The 9,140-nt window shown below is 45.4% G+C and overlaps 1 non-coding gene across 1 annotated transcript; it reads left to right on the top strand.

Annotated features, from left to right (window-relative positions):
• Window positions 1-7,471: 7,471 nt before the first annotated feature.
• On the top strand, window positions 7,472-7,576 carry LOC123927333. The gene has a single exon (XR_006815419.1). It is a non-coding gene; the product is annotated as a U6 spliceosomal RNA (small nuclear RNA).
• Window positions 7,577-9,140: the final 1,564 nt, after the last annotated feature.

Here is a 9,140-nt window from a genome sequence, read left to right as displayed (position 1 = left end):
CAGTCCCTTTGAGGCCTTTGATTTCCTATCTATACAACAGGACTGTTTAATCCCATGGGCTCTACATGCCTCTGGTTAAGAGATTCCAGGATTTCATGCATGGAGTTGTTCACCAGGAGTGTTGAGGCAAGTCCCTCTCCACTTTCCCTGGATCTCTCAGAAATTTCCCCAAGTGGAGTGGACTCCTTAGGTACAAGGGTCACTTTTTTGGACCCAGGCCAGGCTAGGCCAGGCTGCTCAGCCCTGCTTCACCCGCAGCTGGCTGGCACCATTGTTCCCCCATAAAGCCGGGCCCTTTTCCAGCTGCTGCTGCCCTTGAGGCAGGGGAGAAGCTCAAAGAACTCAGTTGTGTGGCTTCCCCCCTCCCCTGGGGCAGGCCTGGGTCACTCAACAGGCTGACTCAGCCCATGCAGATGAACAAAGACGACGAGATATGGTTTAAGGAAAGAATTTGACATTTACTATTACACCCCCTCCCCCAAGAAACTTCAAAGTAACCATCAGAGGGAAAATCCTGTTCTCCTTATTTTACAGTTTTGTAGGATATTAAAAAACGGTGAGGTCATTATAATTTTTCAGTGCTTTAAGGGCCCATATTTTAATGAGTCTACAATACACATCTGTTTGTCTTTTAATCTTTGCAATTGGGATGCACGTAATAGTTGAGGTATGTGTAAAAAGCACATGGTATTGCACAAAATAAAATAATAATGGTTAATGGTGTTACACATATTACAACAATGGGTCTCAAATTGGATGAAATGCAGTCCTTAGGCTCTGTTCTTGGAGACTGGGCCTGGCTGTGTCCATCTCCTCCTCCACTGTCCCACTCCCAGGCCCACTCCTGCCCACCACCCACGAGCCTGTCTTTACCCTGTGTCTCCAGTACAATCCTTCAAACTTTCTCAAGCTTTTCCTCTGCATAAAACCCCAAAGGAATTATGAGGGTGTAGCTAGCCCCCAGTTCTGACCCAGACAGAGAAGTTTTCAGTTGAGTGAAAGAGCACAAAAGAATGAAAAGAAATTTAATTTCATGAGTAATAGCTAACAGTTCTTTGCACTGTGTTACAGGCACTATTCTAGGTGATTCATGCGTGTTAATTCATTTAGTTATTACAACCATTTATCAGGTAGCTATTAGCATATCCCCATTTTAAAGATGGGGCAACTGAGGCACAGAGAGGCACTATAACTTGCCCAAGATCGCATAGCTATTAAGTGGCAGGTAAAACAGCAAAATTCCTCCTTTGCCCCAGAGGTAACACTGTCATACATGTGGTCCATATCCTGCCAGATCTTGTTTTTACTGGAACTGTGGCATAAACATACAGGAAAATATCACTTTGCTTTTCCAAGGGGGAAGAACAACTAGAAATGTTGTTGTACAACTAGCTTTTCCTACTTCATCCTAGGACCTAGAGATATCTGTTCTGTACAAAGACATAGAGATTTTCCAGTTCTTTGTAGTTTTTAAAAATTTTAAAAATATTTACTTAAGTAATCTCTACACCCAACATGGAGCTTGAACTCGTGATGCTGAGATCAAGAGTCGTATGCTCTTCAACTGAACCAGCCAGGCACACCTCCTAGCTGTTTTTTTTTTTTTTAATGTTTTTGTTTGTTTGTTTGTTTTAATATTTTATTTATTTATTTGACAGAGAGAGATCACATAGAGAGGCAGGCAGAGAGAGAAAGAGAGAGGGAAGCAGGCTCCCTGCTGAGCAGAGAGCCCGATGCGGGACTCGATCCCAGGACCCTGAGATCATGACCTGAGCCGAAGGCAGCGGCTTAACCCACTGAGCCACCCAGGCGCCCTCCTAGCTATTTTTTGTTTTGTTTTGTTTTTTAAGTAGGCTGCACCCACTGCATCTCTAAGAGCCTTTCTTTCTTTCTTTCTTTTTTTTTTTTTAGATTTTATTTATTTATTTGACAGAGAGAGAGAGATCACAAGCAGGCAGAGAGGCAGGCAGAGAGAGAGAGGGGAAAGCAGGCTCCCCGCTGAGCAGAGAACCTGATGTGGGGCTCGATCTCAGGACCCTGAGATCATGACCTGAGCTGGAGGCAGAGGCTTTAACCCACTGAGCCACCCAGGTGCTCCTCTAAGAGCCTTTCTAAATAGCTCTAAATACAACAGCACCCCCCGGTACCCTACTGGAGGATATTTGGATTGTTTCCTATTTTCCCCCATGACAAACAATGCTGAAGTGAACATCCTCACACATGCTTCTTTCTGTCCACAAGGATATGTTTCCTAGGGTCGGTTGTGATGGTGACCTTGCTGAGTCAAAGGCCATTACATTTTTAGTAACAATACTGCCAAACCTCCCTCAAGAAGGCTTTTCTAGGGGCACTTAGAAAAGGTGGCTCAGTCAGTTAAGTGTCTGCCTTCAGCTCAGGTCATGATCCCAGAGTCCTGGGATCAAGCCCCACATCTGGCTCTCTGCTCAACAGGGAGCCTACTTCTCCCTCTCCCTCTCCCTCTGCCTCTCCCCCTGCTTGTGTGGTCTCTCTCTCTCTCTCTCTGTCAAATACATACATACGTACGTACATACATACATACATAAAAAGAAGGCTTTTCTAATTTACCTTCCCACCAGTTGGAGATCCTGTTTCCTCTAAGAAGCACAGCATTTGGAGTCACCCCACCTGGGGTTGAATCCCACCTTTGCATGTATGTGTTTCTTCCTCCCTTCCTCTTCCTTCCCTCTCCTCCTTCTGTTATGCAGAATAACATTATACGAATAGTCCATAGTTGACCTGTTCTGCTGTTGATGGGCATCAGGATTGTTTTCAGAGAAGAAGACTGCCATGATCACACAAGCACATGTTTTTTGGATGTATTTATTTACTCTTCTTGGGCATATAAACCTAGGGGTATTGCTAAATCATAAGAAAGATACAGATTTAGCTTTAGTATGTAATGCCAAATAGTGTCCAAAGGGGTTGTACCAACTTATTCTCTTACCAATAATGTATGAGCGTTCTAGTTGCTCCACATTCTCATCAACACTTGATATCATCAACCTTTTACATTCTCACTATTCTGGTAGCACTATGCTCTTGTCATCCTCATATCACCCCTGAGAGGTGGATTTGTGTGTGTGAATACTATTGATTAGTGACTGACCTCATCAATATTCTCCTCTCTAGCTACTTTCTAGCTAAGGGGAGCACTGTGTATAATTCTGGCCAATGAGACAGAAGAGAATGCCCACTGGGTAAAACTTCTGATAACATGTAGACTTTCTAAGAAGGGTTGCTTTCCCTTCATTCCTTTACTTTACTTTCTTTTTCTACCTGGCACATGGACCTGATGTCATCCATGGAACAATATATTCCATGAGGCTACAACACGACAAAAAGGCCAACAGAATCACAGAGACCCTGGCAATGACATCATTAAGCCAGTGAAACAACCTAAGCAGCTCCCTGTGTTGAGACTTCGTGTAAAACAAAGTCCGCTAACCTTCTATTGGTCCGGTTTTCTATGACTTGCAACCAAGAGCATTCTTTGGCAATACTTTTACTATCTCCACTCTGCATCTGAGCAGAGAGAGGCTAAGGCAGTTCAACTGAAGCAACAATGTGCAAAGAGCATTCGGGAATGAAGAAGGTTCTGAGATGCATGGAGTTGACAGGAAATGAGAGACCTTTGCTTGACAGGACCCTTGGGGACGTGGTACCCTTCCCAAAGGCTCAGGAGGGGAAACAAGGCTGCCATAAGGACTTCTGTAAAGATCAATTTATCTTTCAGGACAAATTTTACAAAGTATCCTTCCTCCAACTAAAGTCAACCTCAAATCAGCTCCTCCCCCCCATTTACTCTAGTACAGCAGCCCTGAAAGGAAACACTCTGGGAAGGTCAAGAAGTGTGCTTTGTATAGAAAAAGAGGTTCTGAAGCCACAGAGGAAACATCTGAGACAAGCACCCATGTAGGCGGGACCAGGGATAGGGAAGCGTGGGGCAGCAAGGAGTGATGGAATGGCTGAGTGGGGGAGTGTTACAAGCAGGGAGGGGGTGGGCCCAGGGTGGGAACTGAGTTTAGATCCTGATGGGATGAGAGTTCTTTTTTTTTTTTTTAAAGATTTTATTTATTTATTTGACAGAGAGAGAGATCACAAGTAGGCAGAGAGGCAGGCAGAGAGAGAGGAGGAAGCAGGCTCTCTGCGGAGCAGAGAGCCTGATGCGGGGCTCAATCCCAGGACCCTGAGATCATGACCTGAGCCGAAGGCAGTGGCTTAATCCACTGAGCCACCCAGGTGCCCCGGGATGAGAGTTCTTAAGGAAGAGACTGGCATCCATATCTTCATTTCACCCCAACTCCCTTCGGTGGCTACACCTGCTAAGGGTCCTTGAGTAATCCTGACCTGGTCTCAGGGAAGTGGTGAAGGTATCATAAGATTTGTGATGGGGCAGCTGGCCATGGGACATCTCTGTGGGAGAGGGTCCCTATACCCAAAACATGATTGTGCTTACTTCCCCATGTGTGGAACTGCTTTCTGCCCCCAGGGAAGCTCCTTGAACAGTGATTATAACTAATTTCCTTTCCTATCCCTAAGGATGAGAACTGGATTGAGAGTAAGAAAACCTAAGTTTCACCTGACTTGTTCATTAATTTGCTGGGTGACCCTGGACATCAGTCAGCCTCTCTGGGCCTCAGTTTTATTACGGCTAAAATAGAGCATGGACTTGATCTTTGAGGCCCTTCTAGATCTACCACCTATGATTCTCTACCTCTTCTCTCTAACCCACCTGGTATGTGTAATTACATTACACGAGTATAACACATCTTATTATCCTGGTGATGGACCCTCAGGTTGTATCTAATATATCACATTTACAAACAACGATGCAATAAACAATGTTGTACACATCTTCTTGAGCACATGTGTGATATTCTCTCAGGTGTAGACTTGGGAATGGAATTGGTGGGCATGCACAGCTTCAACTTGGCAAGTTACTGCTAATTGACTCCCCAGAGAGGTTATGTGTATCTACTTTTCCCCTACTAACAAAGCATGAGAAGTCCTGGTACTCCTCACTGTTGTCAACATTTGGTTTTGGCAGCCTTATTAATGTTGTGATGGAGATATAACACAGTACATTTAAGTAAATAAAATGCAGCTGTCCTAAGTGTCCAGCTTCATGCATTTTTACTTTTGTCAAAACCATGTAACCTCTACCCAGACTATTTTCAGACCACTAGATGGCTCCTTCATGTCCCTTCCCAGTTAAGAGTCCCCAGTCCCTCTGCCAAAGTAACAACTGTCTTAATTTCTACAAACGTACACTAGTTTTGCTTATTCTTGAACTTCATACAAGTGGAGTTATGCAGCATGTACTCTTTTTTTGTTTGCCTTCTTTCACTCAATTTAGTACTGAGATTCATCCATGTTGAAAAAGAGAGAGAAATTTACTTGAGGAATTGACTCACATGATTACAGGGACGAAGTCTCATGATCTACCATCCTCAAACTGGAGACCCAGGAAACCTGGCGGTGTAATTCTGTCCAAGGGCAGGAGAAGATCAATGTCCAGCTCAAACAAGCCATAAGGAAGGGAATAAGCCCTCCCATCCTCCACCTTTTGCTCCATTCAGGCCCTCAGTGGATTGCATGATGTCTACTCACATCGGGGAAGACAATGTCCTTTACCGAGTCCACTGATTCAAATGCTACTCTCATCTGGAAACACACAGAGACACCCAGAAAGAACGTTTAATTTGGACACCCTGTGGCCCAATCAAGGTGGCACATAAAATTAACCATCAGGAAAGGTGAGGGTGGTGGGTACTTTTTGCCAGCCAGAGCAGTGTTGGAAGGGGGATCTGGTGTTGGGCCTGCCCCTTCCTTTTCAGCTCCCATGGTGACTAGTAGAGGCTCTACACTCAACAGAAGCTCAAGAAACTTGATAAAGTGACTAATTTCATGGGGACACCCCCCAATAGTAACAATTCAATATGGAGCACCTACATATCTGGGGCACCTTTTTATTCATGACTTCACCTTTCCCCCTTGACAACCTCAGGAATCCGTGCCATTGTCCTCTTCAATAAAGGTGGAAACTGAAATCCACAGAGGCCCTACTTGATCTGCTTTAGATTCTAGAAAAATGAACTGCGTTGGGTTGAACCGTGGCCCCTCCAAAGATATAGCTATGTCTTCGCTCCAGAACCTGTAAATCGCAGGTGCAATTCAATTAAGGATCTCGTGATGAGTTTATCTGGATGGACCCTGAATCCTAAATCCAATGAGAAGTATCCTCAGAAGAGACAAGAAGACAGAAGAGACAGAGGGAGAAGAGGCGGCCATGGGAAGATAGAGACAGATTGGAGGGATGTGGCCATAAACCAGCGAACTCCAAAGAGCCACCAGAATCTGGAAGAAGCAAGAAAGCGTTCTCTCTCCCAGAGCTTTCAGAGGGAGTGTGGCCCAGCTGACACCTTGATTTTGGACTCTGGTCTCCATACCTCTGCGAGAAAAAATTTCATTTGTTTTATACCACCAGTCCACGGTGAGCTGACACAGCAGGTGCAGGAAAGGAACACGAAAGGGTGGTGGAGAAGCCAAAGGAAAGGAAGGAGAGTCCGCCTTCCCTGCTGAAGCTTGTGACTCTTCATCTCCTGGCAGCTTTATGACCCAGTTTCCTGCCCTCTGCTCCTAGTTCATTTCGCTGCAGCCTCACCGGTCTCCTCGTCATTCCTGGAATGTACCAGACGCATTCTCACCTAAGGTCTTGGTGTTTGCTGTTCCCTTTGCCTAAAGTATTTGTCTTCCCCTTGACACTCAGTTCTCTGCTCCCTAAACAGGACTCCCTGATTTCCTTTCTAGATCTCCCACCTCCCAAGTCACACCCATCTCTCTGATTTTTTTTTTTCACGGCCCTCACCACCACTTGATGTGACATTTGTCCATGATATATGTGTTTGTATATATAATATCCCCTCCAACTAAGACACTGGCTTCTCTAGGACAGGGGTTTTATCCCCAGCCTCTAGCAAAGTTCCTGGTCCACAGTAAATATTCAGTAAATGTTTCAACATTAAAAAAAAAGATTTTGGGGGCACCTGGGTGGCTCTTAAAGTGGGTTAAAGCCTCTGCCTTTGGCTCAGGTCATGATCTCGGGGTCCTGGGATCCAGCCCCACATTGAGCTCTCGGCTCAGCGGGAAGCCTGCTTTCCTTCCTCTCTCTCTGCCTGCCTCTCTGCCTGCTTGTGATCTCTCTCTGTCAAATAGATAAATAAAATCTAAAAAAAGTTTTTATTTATTAATTTGAAAGAGAGAGAGAGACAGCAAGAGAGGGAACACAAGCAAGGGGAGTGGGAGAGGGAGAAGCAGGCTTCCCGCAGAGCAGGGAGCCCGATGCGGGGCTCAATCCCAGGACTCTGGGATCATGACCTGAGCCAAAGGCGAATGCTTAATGACTGAGTCACCCAGGTGCCCTGGTATCCAATAAAAATCTGAATGACTAGCTCACTTTGACAGCACATAGACTAAAACTGGAATAATATGGAGAAGATTAACATGGCCCGTGTTCAAGGTTGACAAGCAAATTCATGAAGTGCTTCATACATTTGTATGTTAACTAACCTACAAATTAAAAATTAATTAGTTAGGATTAATTAATTAGAATTAAAATTAAAACAAAAAAAGAGAATAAACTAGTTGACTAAAAATTTTTTTTGAATGAATGAACAAATGATCTACTAAGTGGTGGGAATGAGGAGGAAGAGGGCCCAGGTGTGGATCTGACATCCAAGCTGAAGAGACAACTGTGTGGGGGAAGCCGTTGGCCCTAACAGGGCCCCTGGTTCTCAGCCCAAGTGTGATTAGGAACCTCAGAAAAGCCTTTCTCCACCCCCCTCCACCTGGCTTGCTTAGTCTTTCCAGCTGGTCACAGTCCCCAAGGGTTCATTTGATTCAAACATCCCTGGGAAGGTTTGAAAGCATTCTTTGTTTCTACATCTTCTCACTTTTTCCCAAGCATCAAGCACAGACACATATAATTCAGAAAACACGTGGGCTCATGTACATAGGCACACACGATCTAACACGCACGCTTGGCCATATCCCACACTCTCATGGATCCTCACGGCTCCATCTGCCCCCATCCATTACTAATTGTGCACAGCTGTTAAACACACTCACCCTCAGTCATTCTCACTCCCCAGTCTCACAACCTCACACACTCCCATTGTCCTGAAGGCGCCCCCATGCATGGGCAGGCCTGCACTCAAGGTCCCACCTAGGTAAGTCCTCATACTGACACACATACACACTTATTCAGCTTCTCTGGGCATGTGGGTCCATGCACACACATCCATCCTTGAACATACCTCCAGGCTTCCTCAGACACATATAAACAGGCAATGGCCTGGGGTGGTGACCCCCGCTCCTCAGAGCTTGGCATGATGACAGTGATAGCGACTGAACATTGGCCATGTGCCAGGTACCTGGCCTTTGGACCTTTGGGACCTTGACTCATGCAATCCTCAGAGAAATTACATGAAACAGGTGCTATTTTTAGTCTCGTTTTATAGATGAGGAAATGAGACTCAGAGCCATAAAGGGTATTGCTGGGATTTTAACCCAGGCATCTGACTCCAGAGCTCCCCACCTCCTTATTGGGTGTGGTAGAATATATTTTTCAAAAATGACCACATCAATAGCTCCCATCCTTCATGCTCTTCTAGAGCCGTGTCACTCTCCAATCGAACTATGGCCCCTTTTCTTGAACTTGAGTGGGTCTCTGTGACTGCTTCAAATATCAGTGTGGTGGAAGGGATGCCAATATCAATTCCAAGGCTAGATCCTAAGAGGTGATACCAAAAAATGGCCAAGACATGGAAACACCTGACTGTCCATCAATGGATGAATGGATAAAGAAAAAAATATGCCACTTTTCCCCACACAACGGAATATTATCCAGTCATAAAAAGAAGGAGATCCTAGGGCGCCTGGGTGGCTCATTCAGTTAGGTGTCCGACTCTTGGTTTCAGCTCAGGTCATGATCTCAGGGTTGTGAGCTGGAGCCCTCCATCAGGCTCTGTGCTGCGTGCGGAACCTGCTTGGGATTCTCTCTCTTCCTCTCCCTCTGTCTCTCTCCCCACTCATGGGCTCTTTCTCTCTATCTTTCTAAA

The sequence above is a fragment of the Meles meles genome, chromosome 16, assembly GCF_922984935.1.
Source record: "Meles meles chromosome 16, mMelMel3.1 paternal haplotype, whole genome shotgun sequence".
Classification (NCBI taxonomy): domain Eukaryota; kingdom Metazoa; phylum Chordata; class Mammalia; order Carnivora; family Mustelidae; genus Meles; species Meles meles.
This window is presented reverse-complemented; position numbering and strand designations above follow the sequence as displayed.